This window comes from Mizuhopecten yessoensis, unplaced genomic scaffold (genome assembly GCF_002113885.1).
Source record: "Mizuhopecten yessoensis strain PY_sf001 unplaced genomic scaffold, ASM211388v2 scaffold6683, whole genome shotgun sequence".
Classification (NCBI taxonomy): domain Eukaryota; kingdom Metazoa; phylum Mollusca; class Bivalvia; order Pectinida; family Pectinidae; genus Mizuhopecten; species Mizuhopecten yessoensis.
In genome coordinates this window covers 728181-750868 of record NW_018406672.1, presented here as the reverse complement: position 1 = coordinate 750868, position 22688 = coordinate 728181, and the positions used below count along the sequence as shown (strand labels likewise).

Below are 22688 nucleotides of genomic sequence, written 5' to 3'. Positions count from 1 at the left end.
TTAACAAGCATTATTGTTGTCATCGTGAGTTGGATCAAGATGAACAAAATGTAACTTTGATTGTGAAACCGTTCATATTGCGTTTCGAGAAATTATCATTGCACACGAATTAAGTACGTCTCTACACACGGCTTTTGCTGTATTCATATGACATTGCGGTGTTTATTTCGTAAAGATTCATTTGAAAACAGCAAATAAAACATTTGTTTACAAAACTGTTTTTTTCAATTCATGTCACAATCCGTCACGCCAAAATATAAAAGGATGGATACACGCTTTCTATGGATATTTTAACAAGCACAGTCTCTACAATCATTGGTATCAATGGAAGTTTAACATTGGTAAGACATTGTTAAAAACAATAAATGTTTTGCTTTTCCATGATTGTAAAACACACATTTCCCATAAATAATGATGCATTGATGATTTAGTTTTGTTTTCCTTCATCTTGATATAAATAATTATATAATTAAAAATATGTATATGTATCAGCTGTTGGTGATAGGGGCCGATGTACCAGGAATATATTTATAAAACTGTTATCGTGCTTAACCATCAACCAGGGGTTCTGTGCTCAAATAAACTTTCTTGTAACACATTTCTCCAGTACCACGACCGACCATATTTTGTTTACCTCCGACCCTACATTTTTTTTTATCTCGCTCGCACGCACTTTATCCAGTGTTTGAATAACTTGCCGACCGGATGCAAACAAATTTAAGGACAAGCAAACAAGGACACACTATATAAACCCTCTCTTCGTCATAGGCAGGTACCAAAACTAAATTTATAAATCTCCTATTAATATTTAAAATACCTAAAATGGGGTGATGATTTTTGTAATTTCTTAAATTAGTGCTAAACCGTCAATTTCTATTTTTTAAATAGTTTTGTTTTAATGCATATCAGACAATAACAGTATCTATATTTTTTTTTTGATTACCTGATATTTAGAAACAAACATTTCTTTAAATTGATTAGTTAACAGATCAACGAAAAAAAGAACAGTAACTATTGAACTAAAGAACTAGAGTACGAGAAGTTACAAATAACGTTTTAAGTGGTAAACATTTTTGGTAGGGTTTCATTGTTGTCATGGAAACACGTGATCGTATTACGAAAACCAACACGTAAAAAAATGCAGTCATATCAATAACGTTTAAATGTCTAGTAGTTTTTACCCTCTCCTTCGTCAGCCTACTGACAGAGACATAAGGGCATCATTTTAAACTGATTTTCACAAAAAATAAATCCAATTCCGCTATTATTTTTTAGTAGTGTGTGTTTATTTCAAGACCAATTTATATGTTACGTTATGTTGTTTTTGTAATACTTCTGAAAATATCAATGCGTCAAATTTTACCTGGACGTACTATGAAGCTAATGAGGCTCGACGCGCAGGGTTTAATCTTTTTAAACATCAGACAAAGCTGCAAGTTTATATAAAGACGGGAAGTAATAAATTAGAGATAGAGATATCGAACGACACAAGCAATGTTTAAATCCATACAAGTACGCTGAATCCACACCAGTGGTAACTATGTCATGTATTGTAATCCCATTTAATTAATTGTTCCATTCATACCGAAGTATAAATTACGTTGGATTTACAGATAACTGGTGTTTACAGTTCAGAGTGCATAAGCGTGGTCAGAAAAATAAAATAACACATTCATGTAAGTACCTGTCAATAATCGTTCTCTAGTATAAAATATCAATGTAGTGGATCTTTATGACATCTACGTCTTTATTAATTGGAATTAAAAGATACTTTTTAATTATCCTTTCCATTCTTAATGCATTTAAATCAAGTGATTGTTACTGATAATTATCCCCAGAAAAGTCAACGATAACATGGTCGACCATGCTCCCTTTTGGAACACCATAAGTGCCTTAAGACTGTAGTTTTCATAGCTACGTGTCACCATGTTTAATTATAGCATACTATACCCTTGTAATTTGATATACTTTATCACTTAACTACTTTTTCCTATTATATTGATTATATTAAAAAAAAATACATATTAGTAGGTATGTGTATAGTATCCTGTCTTACATGTGGCTAACATTTACGGAGCAGTCTTTTAAAGGCAAACAATTGATATTCACATTCATATTTTGAAATAATGTTAAAAATAATCATTTTTATCTGATTAAAACACGAATGTTAGAATGCTTTTTAATAAAACACATATGTGATATAATATATAAGTGTAGTTACCTCTATTTGTGATAACAAATGTTTATCAACATAATTAGATGGGATACCGGCATTTTAGCTGCATGTGTGATATTAAATGTAATACATCACTGTAACACTCAGATGGGTTTTTTGAACATTTAAAGATTTTAAAAGGAAATAGTATGTTCCTTTTCCCCGCATTATCATGAGATGAAAAATGTGAGACGACAAAATTACCTGTTTCCATTAACAGACAGTCTAAATTTAGACTATGACAATAAATTTTTTCCGACGCAATTTCAGTGTTTAGCACCACACGCTCATTTACTTCTATTGGAATATAATGGACATTTCAGGATGAAATGAATGTATTGACGATACCTGTAGGCATTATAATATTTAAAAAATATTTTTCTTGTAGCAGTAAATGAGACGGAACCGTTGAACTTGAATTTCGCGAACATATATTTACACCCAAAGTATGTGTAATCGTTCGCATTTGCGAATTCCAACACTTATTTTTAATTCAATGTATTGTGATAAATGTTTGCGATCTGTTGGCATATATGGCGTCATCGTTCTGATCCTCCAATTGATATACATTTTCGTATTTTATGATTAATCCTTGTTTGTAAATTATTTTCTGTTTGAGAAATTAAATTGGCTGTATGTGCAGTTCTCTAGTTTCATGATTTCATGTCCTTAAATGTTATGTAAATGAGCATATCAGATGTATTAGATACATTTTTTTTTATCATTGTTGGTTGTATGTGGGATCCTCAAAGTTTTTTTCCCATTTGTACAACAGTGCGTCAAGCATTTGAAACCACGATACTATAATAATAAAAGAAACAATAAACTACTGGACCAACTCAAAATTTTAAAAAAACCCTGTTTTTGTATGAGTATAACAGTTCAATAGGAACAGGATGAATACATTTGTACTGCACGATTTCAACAATACTACAATCAACATAATTTATTTCAGTGAGCTAGACACCTTATCCTGCAACTCAGTTCTACCTCTACAGTAAATGCACGCACGGTACATCGTACTGAGATAAGGTTACACAAAGATATACAGAATATGGCGCGAAAACGAAACGGCCAGGTGTAAATAAATCCTCCCATATCCGTTAAAGGAGAAAGTAGTTGATGAAAATGGGGCCGCAATTCTACCATATGTGTACAGAGAACAAAAAGATTTACTCACATTCCTGCAAAGGTACCAATGAAAAACACAGTAGAGGTCTTGGATAAAACAGTAAATCTAGATTTGTCCAAATTTATACGAGTTTGTATATCGCGCACAGCAAGCAATTTCTTTGTTATAATTTAAAGTGCGGTCTGTCCTCCATGAGTTCAACTGGCAGTGTGAGCTATACGCACACAGGCAGCATAGCCTTAGTCGCCTATCGTATCTTCTCGGTAATTTTCCATTCAGGCTTAGAGTCAACGGCGCTCAGCGAGGCAGACGTAAACCATGAAAAAGGTTAAACAAACAAAGAAACAACGTATGAACGAACTTTGACGCGTATGTATTGTTTCATTTAGAAACAATAGATACATATTTTAATTATGAGATTAGCAGTCACTCTAAAAGCACAGGGCAGTTTATAAATAGTGCTATTGAACTGGTACAAAACCCGGCCGTTATAACTAACGGACTTGATATTGATATGTCATTTATATACCGTCTGTCTGTCTGTCTGTCTGTCTGTCTGTCTGTCCGTCCGTCCGTCCGTCCGTCCGTCCGTCTCTATCTTTTGAAGGCTATACATTTTTTTAACGATAGATGCTGCTAAGATAGCACTTTTATGGAACATGTGCATGCATTACCATCATACTGGTGAGGACATTTTTTTGTTTACTTGCACGTGTGGTACGTGTATGCTAAAATCAATAAAAAGGTACACCACATCAATTAAAAGGTACACCACATCAATTAAAAGGTACACCACATCAATTAAAAGGTACACCACATCAATTAAAAGGTACACCACATCAATTAAAAGGTACACCACATCAATTAAAAGGTACACCACATCAATTAAAAGGTACACCACATCAATTAAAAGGTACACCACATCAATTAAAAGGTACACCACATCAATTAAAAGGTACACCACATCAATTAAAAGGTACACCACATCAATTAAAAGGTACACCACATCAATTAAAAGGTACACCACATCAATTAAAAGGACTCATCAGAGACTTGCAATTCATTTTAATTATGGACATCCAAACCCACTCGATGCATTTTCATGTATATGTAAATTAATCTCGTGAACCTAGAAAACCTACCAATTCCAAAGGAAATATACTGCTCTGTCCATTTCTCTTGCAATTGTTTTACAGAACACATTTGTATACCGCAGAATAATTAACCGAAAATATTGTTGTTTTTATATATATATTTTTTAAATTACTGCACATTTATTCTCGTCCTAATTTTCGAAGACACGCATTCGCGAATTTGAATCTTTTGCTATTTATCTTTTCCGGAGATAGTTACTATCAATATCGAAACACGATCCATTTGAACGCCAATTCATGTTTCGCTAATACTACTTACATATATTATCAGTAAAATAAAGAAGAGGCGTTTAGAGTTTTTGACAGTAAACAGAAACATTTATTTCATGATGGGTGTTCGCATGTGGTTTAGAAAACAGCTTCCCATTGTACGTGGTTTCTACTTCTCTTTTATTTCGGATTTCTTGATGTAATCCATTTTATTTCGTGTCTCCTTATATTCTGTGGTTATCATTGATTATCACGAATTTAGTTGAGAGTATGACCTTGCGCGTTGAGTAATTGGTAGATACCATTATCTGTTAGTGCCCTTCCTAGGACAAAATGTCAACAGTGTTATGCTGGGTAATTACAACACAACAAGAACACTAATATACAGCTATCATATCCTCCTTTTATAGACGGTATGTAAGGGACAATAACAAAAATCCTTAAACAGTATAGACAATGTAGACCTAGAACATTTGGCATAGACAATGAAGAACATTTCTTCATGTTTTGTAGGAAATCACCGTTATAAGAATGGCGAGCGCTAACTAATTAGGTATAGGGGACAAAGAATCAGTGGATATAATTCAGTGTTTATGAACAAAGAGTGAGTGTCAGAGTTGGCTAGCTGTGTGGTTTGTAGAGTAGCCAGAGAAGCTCTGGCATGGTATGTTTATGTTAAGATAAGAAGTGCGAATGAACGGACACGATTGGATCCTAATGCAGCAATTATTGTTGAGGATACTATTGATTGAAAACATGAAAATGACCTGTGTCGAGTAAGTGAGGGGAATATTGTGTGTAGGGGCTGAGTGGGCGATACGATACATTTTAACGTGCTAGTAGTGTTCAGAGGGTCAGATTTGGATATACGCCATAGAGATAAGGTGTTATTGAGAAGCATCGTGATTGTGCATATGTATATATTCGAAGATGTAAATAAAATTTAAATAGCATAAAGACCAATACGTCATGTTTATTTCATCAACACATAACCAACCAGTAGCTATGCTATTAGTCTAGATGCAACGCATAAATGTGACAAATCACTACATTTTTCCAATGAAATTAATATGGTATTCAGCAATATGGACAGCAATAAAGACCTTCTCTATATCAAATAACTTATTTTTCCCGAAGATGATTGTTCCCGCAATATTTTGTTGATATCTATATAAAAAGGCAATACCACCAACACCATGCTCATCTCAAGGTTTGCTGATAACTTAATGAGTCTTTGAACAAAAGGCCTGATTTGCCTCGAAGCTCATCTGTTATTTATCCCATATCTGCGACCTTCAAAGAGTTTCAAGTATTCAACTAGGCTGAATATCACTACACTACATATTATCGATTTATCTAAAAGATTTAAGTATCTACACATATTGAATCTCCATGAAAAGAGTTTAATTTCTTTAAGTAGCAGCGTGACCTTCATAGTTAGTCCAGGCCAATCATTTAGATCATAGACTTCACACCACCAAGCAACAGGAAAATAGCATGATTATAAACTTGTTGGCATTTCAAAGGGTTATGGTTTTAAGGTTTACACACATTTGGTCCCTGTTAACCTGCTAGTGGGTAAAGGTCATCCAATCAACAAAGTTGATAGCCCATCCTCTCGGCATGTGGTCGGATATCGTGATCATAGGGCTCTTGTTTTATTCAGAAGTGACTCAAGGTCAGTTATTTGAACAAACATTATCGTCAGTTATCTCTGAATTCAACCGGACATGTATAACCTTTATAGACATCTCAGATATTTAAAGGAATTTTTACGCAATCGACCCCTAGCTGTGACCCTGATAATAGGCCGAGGTCATTTCAACTAACTCGATAACTTTTATCCAAAGCATGCTACTGGCCAAATATCATCTTCCTATTTCTCTTAGTTTTTTCAGAATAGGTCGTTCAAATGATTGAAGAAATTTGACCTTTGGTATCTTGAGAGAAGGTCATGGCAATTCATTTCAACAAAATTAATAGCTTTTCAGTCCAGCATACTCCTGGCCAACCTGTGACCTTAAAAGTAGATCGTGGTCATACGTTTGAACAAAATTGATAGCCATTCACTCCAGCATACTCCTGACCAAAAACTGAAAAGTGAAATGTAGAAGGCAGACAAAAAGGATGCAGACTGACAACGGACGACGGGCGATGCACCATGTCACGAGATGAGCTAAAACAAGGCTTGAATATTGTTGTTTTTGGATGAGGTTAACTAATTAAGTTAACTTTCAATTTTTTTTTAATGTTTTTGTCCATATTCATTGTATGTGATATTGTATATAGTTTGTCTCTGACTAAAAAGAATGATACTTAATATACTGTAAAAATGAGATTTTTTGTGATGTGGAAATATTAGCGTGTTTCGCATTGAAACATAAGCGTAAAACTGTCCACGCGCTAATATTTATTAACAGATAGATAGACATCTTTATTTCCTCTATTATCATGAAGATATTAAACATATATAATGTAATATAGGTTTTATATTAAAGATAGTATTCAGAAACTTTGCCAACGCGCGAATTTCCACGCAGCAACCTGTTTTAAAAAGGAGATACAACATAAACACTTCTAAACGCGAAACTTTCCACTTATACAGTAATCCATGACTTTTTGATGTCTGCTTGTTTGGGTGGAAAAAGATTCCCGTTAATTTTCCCCTTGTCAAAGCTGCTCTTATTGTGTTTGTTGACGCACAGATCTCTTTTTACTCGTATGTATCTGATAAACAAACATGAACGTTGGACTTTCAGATAACACATAAGCAGTAGCATTCACAAAGGTATAGCTCGTGTTGTCAACGAGTTTAGAGTACATGTGTGTACACAACCCCCTATCGCACCATATCAGTTAGTCAATAGACAGAATTCAAATATTGAAACAAGAACAAACTGTGTCGAAAAAAAGTATTGCTTTTTACTGTAAAAATGCTAAATAATGTATTATTTGGCGATTTTTGTTTTGTTTTTTTCGCAAATGCTCTTCAAAATATATCTTTTCGGGGATTCTAGTTTTTAAAAGGAAGTCAACAAATGTATGCATCTTATTGAAACTTTTGAATTCGACTTCACTCTCCTACCCAATTAAGGCGAAATAAGTTCATCAAAATTTCCTCGTAATATTATGGACAGCCATGTCGTATTTTTTTTGCGTATGAACTCATGTATTATAAGTTATAATGAATTGATTAAATTTTAAAATGATATAATTCTACAGTTTTCAATGTAACAAGGTAGATACGGAATAACAAGTATTCAGCAATACTTGCAATATTTGTATATAATAATAAATAACGGGATCTTAAAATTGTTTTCTTTTCAAATAAGATTTATGAAGCTCACCACGGATACTTCATATAAGTTCGTCAAATTGAAACATTCTTATATTTATTTCATGCTCTTACATCATTACATATTTGAATTTAATCTGTAAGTGTACATAACACATTACAGTTATTGCCTCTTGATCCAACTCAGACCAACACTGACCATTTTTTTAAATTCAGATATCCGTTGAACCTTTTTTGTTTCCTCTCATTTGTGAATCAGTGCTTCATTATCATCTATTTGCCAGTCTAATGTAATTGAAACAGATATTGAACTCCTTTATCTCTTCAAAAAGTCACAACTTCATTGAACTTCAACGTTTCAGCAACTATAAGCCACACAAGAGCCAGTAATCTCCATTATTTTACAACAGAGACACATTGTTCGTGTAGCCAATTATATAATTACCCAGCATCGTGCTTTATAACGAAGAAAGCTCACGTTTTTGTCTGCAGATCATCTCTCTGGCTACTACAACATAATGTAAGCCGAAATTGTCTCCCTGATACATGTTCTAAAATAGATCTATTCTGTATTCTTGTTTAATACTTTATTTAGATGTATCTCGATTACACGGTAAAAGTGTTTTAAGCGTTACGTCCAGTAAGATATTAATTGCATTAAACACAGGTTTAGTGAATGGTGCACTGATCCCCCTTTTCCCGCTGTCTTTAAACTTAGAATACTATCTTTGGGTTTTTTCTACAATACAAACTTTCAACTTTATGATTTAAAGTCATTTTTTATCAACACACATCTACATTGAAGATTTGTTTTGCAATGAGTAGCAGTACGTTTACTACCAATATATAAAACAGTTTAAAGATTGACATTGGTTGTGTAAACAGTTATGTGTGGGTGTAAGACGATAAAGCGTGTTTGATTAGTAAAGGGACTTTTTATTTTTCGTTTTAACCGAATTCCGAAGTTTTTGTTAACCGACTTTTGCTTCATTTCCTATGCTTCAATGAAACACAATAGACCACGTGGTGTGTTAACACCCGTTATCGCCGTTACGTTGTGCCCAGCAACCTATATAGGTCATTGTACACTTGCTGATGGCTATCAGGTAATGTTTACATTTGTAACAGAAGCAAGGTCAACGCATGGAACAGTTAGTAAAATAAGCTCGGGAAGTTGCAACTGTTCTTAAAGAAAAATCAATATAATGATTTCATAGATCATTTCTCTAAATATTTTTCGGGATTTGTGACACGATCATGTGAATAAGTAGTTTTGTTTTAAAATAAATATAATATGATACATTTTGTTTGGTTTAAATTCGCTATTGATTCATTCGTAAAGCTGACAAAGCTTTTCACACATTTTTAATGGTCATTGACTTATCTATACAGTTAACGGTTTGTGTAGGTAATTGATCACCTATCGTATTATCCAAATTAATGACTGAGAAATACTGTAGTCGAAGTGGTTCAAAATTGAAATAAAACTTTGGGGACCGATGGAAAGGAAAGCCTAATAAGTCTAAAATAAGCTAAAAAGTAGTACGTAGCTGTACATTCCTTTAGGTTGATGACAGAAAAAGGGTATTTGTTTGGATTGATCGAAAATAGGGGGCGTTGCCTTGTGTGTTCTTTGATTGTTAGTCACGATATGGGAGAACAAAGCCTTTGTGAGACATGACAACTAAAGCGTTGATATATAATGACAAAACGAGCCTCGAAGTCGATTCAAAGTAACAACAGTTACAGAAATCCCCGAATCAAAACAAAAGATATTTTGAAAACATGTGAACCAGAACGTTAAGCGTTTTCTGGTTTAAGGGTCCCTATCCCACTGCACTGTGGTTTTTCGTGTATACAGTTAACTCATTCACCCCTGAAGACACATTTGAACCCTTCTAGTCCAGAGGTTGGAATAGTTTATTATGGAATTTCAGGGGTGAACCAGTTTATTTCTTTTTTTGAATATAACTAAAGGACATTTGGACCAGGATAATTCCGTTGTCTGTGTAGCTTAGACGGTTAGAGCGATAGTATAACAATCTGAAGTCCAGGGTTCGAATCCCTCTATAGCCTCATTGATTTCTTTATACTCAGAACAATGTTATTGTTTATGTAAATTATTGTTTATGTTTTGTTTACTTCATCTTTATTATTTTTGCATACACGTCCCGCAATGTGTGGTTTTCTTCACAAAAATGACTTGCAAAGCTAACGACATGCCGGAAAACAGTTTCCAATTGGTAGTCTCAGTAAGTAGTGTTAAGGGAATCCTTAAATGTTACACGCAGGAGAAATATGTAGGTCACTAAAGGTCAAGGACACGATGAACAATTATATAAGACACTGAAATGGTACAGGAATCATTTCATGACCGAAACATAAAGCGTAGAATGACAGTTTTCCGATAGAAAACCCTAGCTACACGTTTATTTATTAACAGGACAGATCAATTGAGGAATTCCCGATAAGAACAGGCTCTGGAGTTATTGTGACATAACGTTCCAGAAAAACAGGAAAGTTGTATACTAATACTTACTAATGATGAAAAAGATATTTCGCCTAGTATTGAATGTTACTGTTAGATAAGAATATAGCGAGGAGAGAATGTATTGTCTTTTTCTCATAGACCATGAATTAAAATGTAAAAAAGAAATCAGGACATCTTTGATGGAAATGAAAACCTGTTATTCAATGCTCTAAGTTCGTTTAGTAATATATCAGTTACATTACACGCGTTAAGGAAAGGACTTGATTTTAATGACAAGTTCAACAGTGTCGAGCAATTGTTTAGAATAATAATGGTTTTCAGGACTGTTTTGTTAACCTGATGAAAATATCTGTTATACAAAAGATTATTTTCTACCTTATATCTTTTCCATAATATCTAAAAAAAAACACCAACGTGTTTATGTTTTAATTCAACCTTCATGAGCTAAGCAAGCTGTGCGGCTCCGTGTCGTATAACACAACCGAAAATCTATAAATAATGTTTATTGACGTAAGTAAAACTCTTTTCGAATTAAAACGTTTTGTTCAAATGCAAAGAAATGCTGTTAGGATGCAACATGAGATGACAATAACCCCTAACTATTTGTTAGGGGTTATCTGAGACAGAGCTTTTGATGAATGCACGGAAATATGATCGACTTTCTTTTATACCACAGTTGCATGTATTGCATTTGGTTTTGTTCAAGCTTTATTAGCGTGATAACGCACCCACATGCACAAATAACCCGAAAACACGAACATAATTCTATATTTTAGAAACGCCCCCATACAATTTATAGTTTGAAAATAACTTGACATTTCGCTTGACAAATAAAAAGGGATAACAACATTGAAAGCTGATCTAATATTCGTTTGTTTTGTTTATGTCACCGGCATAGTTGTAGCTTCAAATTTGTTCCCCTTTTTTCGGCATAAAAAAAATACATGCATTCAATACATTTCCACCATTCCTGTTGACCCAGATTACCACGGAAAAGTACTGAACATAATCTGATCACGTGTTAAGAAGAATTGGATGACAGCTTCCCTAGGTTTTGTGTAATAGTATTATGTAAACAGGTATTGTCACCTGCCTATCCTACTGAAGGGTCGTTGAAGGCGATTAACGTGAGACCCCATTCAGATTAGAGTATTCACCTATGTTAAGGTAACAAAGATGAAACCAAACTACGTCATACTTAAGACGTTTTGTTGTTGTTGAAATATCACATATGATTTCGTTAATTGAAGTTTCTGCATATGATTTTTCTGTGCATATATATAGAGGGAGAGTCAATTCATCAATGCGTTAATCCGGTAAGGTTAAATGATGCACCTTGTACTTCGTGTGCATACATTAACAGAATTGCATTACTTCATAAATTTGTGATTGCGCTGAACTCCAATTATGAGAAATAATGAGTTCATAGACACATGCACTACAGTATAGTTCCTTTATTTAGGGATTTCCATTTCGGACAGAAATCCCTATTGTTGATTTCCATTTCGGATGGAAATCCCTATTGTTTTCGTTATGGTTTTTTTTATTATTATTATTAGTACAAGCTAACCGAAATATAATACATATAATATTCTTCTGTTCTGCAACAGCAACCAAATGAATCAATCAATTTGATAACGAAAACAAAAGTAAAGACAATATGTATGTCTGCCTTTGTCAATTATGTTATATATCCAAGTGCATTGGAATTGTTAAGAATTGTCAGGAAAAAAAGGTGTTTAAATAATTACATCTCTCTTTTAGGGACTGGGGAATGGCCATTGATGGTTTAAGGGTTGGAATATCAACTATTTCATTTTCAAGATGTTGAATAATTTGAAGTTAAACACTGCCTAAAATGTCGTTAAATTATCAACTAACGTAGAAAGGGCAATCGAAATCTGAATGGATCGCAATGCTGGAAATTTCGCCCCTCTTCCGATATAGGTCAAACGTCTATAAATGAGTGTCGTGACCCAATATGGAATTTGTAGTAAACATGGCGGCATGCAGGCCATATATATAAATGAATAATTAAGATAAAATCACGCGTGATCTGTCATGGCAATGGTTTCTATTTTGTTCCCCAAAGACGGACTTGACTAACTTCGTTCAAGAGCTTTTTTTATCATTAGTAAGAATTCGTTATTTCAATATTTGGTAACATTATACTCCTATGAGGTACGAACTTTTGATTTTGCTCCATCAGTTGGCATAGGACCGCTTCGTAGCTCTGACGACGCAATATATAAAAAATATGTCTCGTCGTCAGAAGCTACGTTATCGCAACTAGACGAATCCATGCGTAAAGGGTTGAAGTTTTGTAGATGTATTTAACAGAAGAGTATCAGTATGAAAATGGAATATTCAGAATATATCATAACTAATATCTTAATTATTTGCCTCTTATAACTTTGCTGTTCAATTAAGGTACGTATATAGACGTACATGTATGCATCATAGGCATCAATTAGCACACGACGCTGTCCAAATTCTGACAGATTATTTATTTTATTTATTTATTTCAAACATTAAATTATTTTATTTGTGTATTTTTTTTTTTTTTAGTTTGAAAATTNCCCCCCCATTTCAGCACAAACACATAAACACCCACTCACACGTACACTGTACCTCCCACACACACATATATTCTTAACATAACCTGTACATAGCTAACGATTGCATGTATCACTTTCGTACATTAACAGTGAAACGCACATTCAACGCTAAACGCACCTCAAACGGTAAACGCAACGAAAACGCAACGCACTTTTGGTAAATGAAAACGGTTCAGGGTCTATATATAACCCTATATAGGAATATGTGGTATCCACAGTGTATTTTACATGGATGTAAATTTAAATTTATGTAAACATACAAATAAATTATGGATAAACTTGATGATGAAACCGTCAGTCTAATTTTAAAGAAAACTTTTGTACAGTACCTCTAACGAATCGGAGCAAAATATCTGAAAAAACATACTCCCTGTTGTGTGTTCAACGGATGTGGAAAAACCTCAATAACATCACAGGGGTTTGTTACAAATGTCTAAAATACACATTTGCTGATACTTACCACAACACACATACATAGTGTATGTGTGCTGCGACCCATATCAATATAGCATATGTTTAGTTCAGACATTTGTAACAAATCCCTGAGGTTACATGCATACAGTGAACGGTTAAAAGGTTAACTGTTAATTTTCGTCAAACAAATGACCTGTATGCCATGTGTCCGTAGTGGACCTCCTTGCATAACACCAGGTTGAGTTGAGTGACGGGGGTATCCTAACAAAATGACAGATATGTGTCACAGGCGAATGTTGTTTTGAAAATGAATTATGTTAGTGAACACTGTATATAGTCACTGTTATTTTGATACTAAATATGTCATATTGGTATACATGAAGTAAGCGTAGTGATACTTTTAATTAGAAAACATGCAAATTTTCACAAATTTTTTAATATAACCAACATTGTCAACTTGCCTTTATATAGTTGCAATGGTAGTCTATTTTTGAAACTTCTTAAAAAAACTTTCGATATATATATATTCTGTCTACAGAATCATTATTATGTAATATCAAAACCGGTAAAGTACTTTTTTAGCATACCAAACATGATCAAAGGTCAATTTCACATAATCATGGAGATTTGATTATCAAGGATTATTATTTTAAATACTGATACATTTTCTGTTTGTGTATTATACCAAAGCACTTTGTTGTATTACACTTGTTTTAAAGTTAAATATATATCCTGCCAAAGTAATCTTTCCTCTGGAGAACTACTTAAGGTTGAGTTTGTGTTAAAGACAAAGATAAGCAATTATATAAAAACAATAAAATAGTAATAATAGTAAAACTATTACACACTTAAGTTCAGATATGATAACTACTACTTAGTGTTGTGCATCCTGGTATTTTTTTTCACTCTGACCCTTTTTTAAGTAGAAATTGCCCTTTGTTGACAAATTCTTGTCCAGACAATTCCACCAAAACTATGGCGCCAATTTCAAAGGAAATTTAGAGATATGATAACTGCCCCCTGACATTGTGCATCCAAGTACGTAGTACATTTACATCACACCACTTTAAAAAGGAGTTATGGCCCTTTGTTAAAAAAACTTTGTCTTCCTCATGAACTATGAATCGTGGGCTGATTTCAATGAAAGTTTACAGATATGGTAATTACCCCCTGATGTCGTGCATCAGAGTAGTATTTTTTCATTTCTACCACTTTTAAAGAGTTATGGCCCTTTGTTAAAAATCTCTGTCTTGACAACTCTTCCTTTACTACTAGGACGATATCAGCAAAACTGGTTTATATGGGAGGGCGGGATAAGTTACCTTTGCCGGCGTACAGTTCTAGTTATCATTTTATTTTGCCTATTGCCTATATATTAAACAAAATATGAAGGAATACTACATTATTTTATATCGTTAACTCTATACAAATAATGCAAGGAAAGATATCCTTGTCTGCCTCCCGATACAAACATTTCTTTAGCAAATTTGATTATTGTGACCTTAAACGAAGGTCAAGGTCATCAATGTTTAAAAACGTAAATCCATTCACATGAACAACCTACTTGCCAAACATCAAGACCCAAAGACCTTTGGTCATGAAGAAACACGAGATAAAGGAAAAGTGGAAAGAAAGTTGTTTTTCTTTTTTTTTTAAACAAAAGTGTTATATGACAAATTTACCGGTTTTCAATGTTTTTGAAATTACTGATGTTGAAAGATTTTATTAGTAGCCAACTTTTAAGCAAGTATGAAAAATAGACTCGTTGTAGAACTAATAAAATTAACGTGTCAAAAATGGAAATTTTCTCATTAGTAATGAAATTTCACATACTTTTTTTAATTTAATCATCAATAAAATGACCAATTCATTCTCAAAATAGTGTAATATTTGGTATCAAAATAACAGCTAAAATATGTTGCAGACGATGATGATATAAGTTTATAATAATTGTATCTTTTAAATGCTCTAGGAGGAATTGTATTACCGCACCTTCAACATCCACACAAGTGTAAATCAAAGAGGTTCTATTGATCATTAAATGAATTCTGAAACTAACTGTCCCTGATTTAATCTTCCTATACCCATACCTTTTTTTATTTATCTTGTTTTAAAATTCCAAGAGGGGGCCGACGCTAATGTTAAATCTCCATAGGCGTTGACCGTACCTTTAAATTCTTATCAGCAGTACTGAGCGTGTCTTTGATAAAACTTGAGTGTAATCAATTACTATTCATTGAAGTTATTCATCAAGTTATCGCGGCAAGGTAGCAAAGTATGGCGTGTGTCTACCTGACCTTTCAATGGTATCATCATTTAAACACGTGATTTAAAAAACTAGGTAACGAGCCAGTGGCGGATCCAGAGGGGTTTTTTGGGCTTCAGGAAACCCCCCAGCCTGAGAAGTTTCTTTAAAAAAATTACTGACGCAGCTCTTGTATATTAATTCAAATACGGATTTCCTTTGAACACGCGCTATCGTATTGTTATCATGTTTATGACCAATTGTAAGGCTGTCAATGAATACAAAGCTACCTTTATCGACAAAGAAACAAGCAACAAGCAATAAAGAAATATATATTTTCATTCCTGTATGGTGGTGATCATTTCAGGCCTTTATATTAACATCCTCATATACTACGCTACTTTAGTCACATGTTTAGCTGTTTATGATGGATTAGTCCTTTTGTCAATGATCGATTTTTGACCTAATCTTCCTTCTATCAACAAAAGCCGTCAAACTAGACAAAATGTTAGCGAAATGTGTCAAAGATTAACGACAGAAAATACACAAGCAGCACACATGAAATTGACATTGAAAAAACAACAGTCGTACATAAAGGCGGAATAATTCCTTGATTGTTCAGCATGGATACGAACCGATGTTGGAGGGAATACGATACTAGTATTCAGATCGACCGGAAGTAGGCAGATCGACCGGAAGAAGACAGATCGACCGGAAGTAGGCAGATCGATCGGAAGTCATTTAACTACACGATATATAATCTTTCACGGATGATTTCGACATATCGAAGAAGCTATCAGAGGCATTCGACTTTTTCATATAAGTTCACTTAATACGATTAATTTACAGACACGTTTTTATATTACATATCACGTTTTGGATAAAACAATAGGGAGACACCAAAACAATAAGGAGACACCAAAAAAATAGAGAGACAACAAAACAATAGGGAGACACCAAAACAATAGGGAGACATCAAAACAATAAGGAGACACCAAAACGATAAGGATACATCAAAACAATAGAGAGACAACAAAACAATAGGGAGACATCAAACAATAGGGAGACACCAAACAATAGGGAGACATCAAAACAATAGAGAGACAACAAAACAATAGGGAGACATCAAACAATAGGGAGACACCAAATTAATAGGGATACATCAAACAATAGGGAGACACCAGAACAATAGAGACACACAGAAACAATAGAAAAACACTAAAACCATAGAGACACTAAAACCCTCGAGACACCAAACATTAAGGAGACACCAAACAAAAGGGAGATATCAAAACAACAAGGAGACACCAAAAAAATAGAGACAACAAAACAATAGGGAGACACCAAAACAATAGGGAGACACCAAAACAATAAGGAGACATCAAAACAATAGAGAGACACAAAAACAATAGGGAGACATCAAACAATAGGGAGACATCAAACAATAGGGAGACACTAAAACAATAGAGAGACACCAAAACAATAGAGAGACACCAAAACCATAGAGAGACACCAAAACAATAGAGACACAAAAAATAGAGACACCAAAACAATAGAGAGACACCAAAACAATAGAGAGACAACAAAACAATAGGGAGACATCAACACAATAGAGAGACACAAAAACAATAGGGAGACACCAAAACAATAGAGAGACACAAAACAATAGAGGGACACAAAAACAATAGAGGGACACAAAAACAATAGAGAGACACAAAAACAATAGGGAGACATCAAACAATAGGGAGACACCAAAACAATAGGGATACATATAAAAATAGAGAGACAACAAAACATAGTTGCTAACAACGTGCTATTTTGATGATTTCATGTAAAGTCAGGATGCAAGAGACAGTCAGCAAAAAATGTTTGCGATAAATTGCATTGCATGGCTCCTTGACATCAAGATAGAAAAGATGTCGTGACGATTTTTTCTATTTGTTAATTTTAAAAAGTGGCAAAAATGCCAAATTGATTATAATTGTTTTTAATTGTCATTTAACATTTTCTTTGTTTACTACAAGAAAGGTGTAAAGACATGATAAACCTACAAGTTGTAAGACGGATGCCCCACTTGGTACGGGAAACACTTCCTCTTCCGGAACGTCTGGTTTAGTCTCCGGGTTTTATTTTACTGGTCTCTCCCTGTTGTTTTTCCTTTTATCTTTTTCCTTTTGTCCTAGGGTCTAATTTAAAATTGTGAAAACAATGTACTCCAATAACACCTATTTCCATTTATGACCTATGTACGTTTGTCCTTTTTCAATTCGGGAACATTTCTTACATGTAAAGTGTAAGGACGTATACTGGCATTACTTTTCTGACTCGTCGTCTGTTGGTGACAACCTATAGTACTTTTTGTTCTTGTTGCTAGGAAACGTATTGAGATAATTCCATCATCCAGAAGTGTTCTTCACCTTCCGGTATTTCGAATAAATGTCTTTTCTGATTGTTTTTTCTTTCAACAAAGAGCCTGATAATTTCAAAACCATTGGTGGTGATATGAAGTTGCACATTAGGATTAGAAACAGTGGATACATTCATTGTTTCATCTGGATTTATACAGATGCATTAAAACCAAAAGGCGTTTCCAAACTTCTTTTTTGGCAATTCTTTTGAAAACCCATGTCATATGTCGCCTTGTACATACCTACCCCATCCATGATACGTTTGAATAACCATGCACATTATTGTTACATGGCTGTGGATGAGATTGTGAACGGTTGAGAAAACACTGTCAATACAAATTAACGATAGCATGCAGTAAAGCCGATTGCCAATGTAATGAATAAAATTAGTACACAGAGGAAAACATATATCAACGAACAAGTCATCCAAAAAAACCCGAGAGACAATGGGATAGAGGTTAGGTATCATGTTTACTGGGCTATTTAAAACTGCCATCAGAATTGCCAGAGGATGCGAGAGTTGATTGATGCCTGCGTTTTTCATTTCCAAAACATACATGATCATTGTGAGGTAAAACTCAAGCTGCAGACGATAGGACAACGAACATTCTTCAACTATTATCGACGATCAGATTGCAGCCCAGCTTCTTAAACAAGTCTCTGGATGGCCTGACAACTGACAAAAACGCAGATCATTAAGTCATGCCGAATGACACAACTGTCACATTTGCCTTGATACGAGGATTCATTATAAAAACCTTCTGCTCCAATTGCGAGAATCTATTTGTTTTTGTAATGGGCTTGAACGAACATTTAAGAAGAGGACGTAATTCATTTAGGAATATTTGTTTGGAGCACAATAGACGTCAAGAAGGCATTTGATGTTAAGACCTTTAACTTCGTAAGCATATGCTGTATTTCCAGCGAGTCGAAATCACTTGATTTAAAATCACGCACATATTAATACTTCAAAGGAGAAGAAGAATATGCTTGATGATATCGACGATAGCAACACAGTCACTAGAAATTTAAAGTTGCAGTAGTTTTATGGAAAAGTGTTAGATAAATCGAAACAATTATTTTGATGCAACTATCATGTGATATAAACAAATTCTTTAAACTTTGACTATTTCTTTTAAATACTTTTATTTTTAAATTGTTTTTGAATGATATTTGCACATGAAAATACGGAGAGAGTATCGAATTGATTTAAACTTCGGGTTTGATAAAGTAAACTTAGAAGAGACATTCAAAAATAAATTCCATCGATGATAATTACCAGTTTATACACATTTAAGAGGTATGTTTTGATTCTGATATTTGGTTTCAATGATTTTATATATCATTTAGTTTCTTCACTTCTAATTTTTAATTTAATTTTATTTTATTCAAGTTTTATTTTTTACGCTCAGGCCACACGTATACGTGCGTAACAAGAGGTCAAATATTGCAAAGTATACATTGATGGACATCATAGTACACACATAATATGACACATAATACAATTCATACAATAACAACCCATTTCAATAATTCTTGTAGCTAACTTATTTCAGATATTAAGTAGCTTCATTACTCTTTGTATAAATGTACGTACTTTTGTTAAAAGTACCGTGTTACATATTGAGAACATTCCTTTCATTTTGATATAAGTTGGGTTGACATAATAATAATTAGGTATATAAAGTTGTCTTAGAGCTACAACAGATACATTAGTACATTGGTATAAGTAGTGGTATTCGTCCCCAACACAGTTATTGCATAGAGGACATAACCTTTTCTCGCGTGGGAATCTATTCCATCTTTCTGTTTCTATAGGAAATTTTATATTTATTTGATGTTCTAAATTTACATATTACGTTTTGTTTATTACGATTAAGCTTTAAATATTTCAAGACAAAAAGGTTTTTGTTCATAGCATTCAGATGTAATCCCTGCACAGGCATACATGTGTTTCCCACCAACACTTGAAACTAGACCTTAGGGTATAGGCTCTGGAACATTGACATTATCAATGAATTTCTACTAGGCAAGGTTTCAGAGCCTATACCCTAAGGTCTAGATAGAAACACATGTATGTAAGATAACACCAACATACACAAATTGCATTGAGTAGCGGCCTTGATGCCGCTTCAAAATGTAATCCCAACGGGCCCCAAAAAAAAAAAAAAATCAGCGACTCCTGCTTTTTTGTGTCTATTTTTTTAAGTACAACGGTTCTCAAAGTTATCTTGCCTCGAAGCATACAGTGAGCTTTTTTATATTTATATTAAAAAGTAAAGGACAGCATAAATATTATGAAATGTGATGATGGTTCAACTAAATGCAACTGTATATTATGAGACCACACTAATCTGAAAGTATATATCATTATTTCGGCAGTTGCCTTTAGAAATCTCTTTCATTACTAATATTTTCGGCAAGTTAAGAACTTGTGCGATACTGGACAACTAACAGTTAGCATTATATTTCTAAATGATCCAATACTGTCGAAAGTCAAGGGAAACAGTTCTGTAAAATAAATATGCAAGACCACACACTTGTGTTTTTCTAACAAATCAGAAAAAAAAGAGTTTATTGCACGTGCGAATATATTCCCGATTGCGCGGAGCGCACGAGTGAATATATATGTCCGCGCAAAAAATGAGTGTTAATGTTAATTATGTGTACGTACAGGTATGATATTGATGGGTGTTTGTTATGATAATTATGTGTACGTACAGGTGTGATATTGATGTGTGTTTGTTATGTTAATTATGTGTACGTACAGGTACGATAACTATGAACGTTTGTATGTTAATTATGTGTACGTACAGGTATAACGATTAACGTTTGTATGTTAATTATGTGTACGTACAGGTATGATAACTATGAACGTTTGTATGTTAATTATGTATACGTACAGGTATAACGATTAACGTTTGTATGTTAATAATGTGTACGTACAGGTATGATAACTATGAACGTTTGTATGTTAATTATATGTACGTACAGGTATGATATTGATGGGTGTTTGTTATGATAATTATGTGTACGTACAGTCGTGATATTGATGTGTGTTTGTTGTTAATTATGTGTACGTACAGGTACGATAACTATGAACGTTTGCATGTTAATTATGTGTACGTACAGGTATAACGATTAACGTTTGTATGTTAATAATGTGTACGTACAGGTATGATAACTATGAACGTTAGTATGTTAAGTATGTGTACGTACAGGTATGATATTGCTGGGTGTTTGTTCTGTTAATTATGTGTACGTACTTGTATGATATTGATGGGTGTTTGTTATGTTAATCATGTTTACGTACAGGTATGATAACGATGAACGTTTGTATGTTAATTATGTGTACGCACAGGTATGATAACTATGAACGTTTGTATGTTAATTATATGTACGTACAGGTATGATATTGATGGGTGTTTGTTATGATAATTATGTGTACGTACAGTCGTGATATTGATGTGTGTTTGTTCTGTTAATTATGTGTACGTACAGGTACGATAACTATGAACGTTTGCATGTTAATTATGTGTACGTACAGGTATAACGATTAACGTTTGTATGTTAATAATGTGTACGTACAGGTATGATAACTATGAACGTTTGTATGTTAAGTACGTGTACGTACAGGTATGATATTGATGGGTGTTTGTTATGATAATTATGTGTACGTACAGTCGTGATATTGATGTGTGTTTGTTATGTTAATTATGTGTACGTACAGGTACGATAACTATGAACGTTTGTATGTTAATTATGTGTACGTACAGGTATGATAACGATGAACGTTTGGATGTTAATTATGTGTACGTACAGGTATGATATTGATGGGTGTTTGTTATGTTAAATATGTGTACGTACAGGTATGATATTGATGGGTGTTTGTTATATTAAATATGTGTACGTACAGGTATGATATTGATGGGTGTTTGCTATGTTAATTATGTGTATATACAGGTATGATATTGTTGGGGGTTTGTTATGTTAATTGTGTGTATGTACAGGTATGATATATTTGTGCGTAGAAGTATGATATTGATGTGTGTTTGTTATGTTAATTATGTGTATGTACAGGTATGATATTGATGGGTGCTTTTGTATGTTAATTATGTATAAATACAGGTATGATATTGATGAGTGGTTTTTTTTTGTAATTATGCTGACGTGCAGGTATGCTATTGATGAGTGTTTTTGTATGTTCAGTACATGTAATTGTACGTACAGATATGATATATGTGTACGTACAGGTATGATATATTTGTGCGTACAAGTATGATATTGATGTGTGTTTTTGTATGTTAAGTATGTGTATGTACAGGTATGATAAATGTGTGCGTACAGGTATAATATATGTGTACGTACAGGTATGATATATGTGTACGTACAGGTATGGTATTGATGTGTGTTTTTGTATGTTAAGTATGTGTACGTACAGGTATGATATATATGTACGTACAGGTATGATATATGTGTACGTACAGGTATGGTATATTTGTGCGT

General features: G+C 33.7%; 1 protein-coding gene across 2 annotated transcripts in view; it reads right to left on the bottom strand.

Annotated features, from left to right (window-relative positions):
- Positions 1–22688, bottom strand: part of LOC110452425 (sodium- and chloride-dependent GABA transporter 1-like) — a 56250-nt gene that overhangs the window by 23882 nt on the left and 9680 nt on the right. The window contains exon 1 of one of the 2 annotated variants that reach the window (XM_021500939.1): positions 3396–3571. The exons of the other annotated variant lie outside the window; for it this stretch is intronic. The gene's annotated coding sequence lies outside the window, so the exon portion shown is untranslated. Of the gene's footprint in view, positions 1–3395; positions 3572–22688 lie in introns of those variants that run through there. 2 annotated transcript variants of the gene reach the window in all.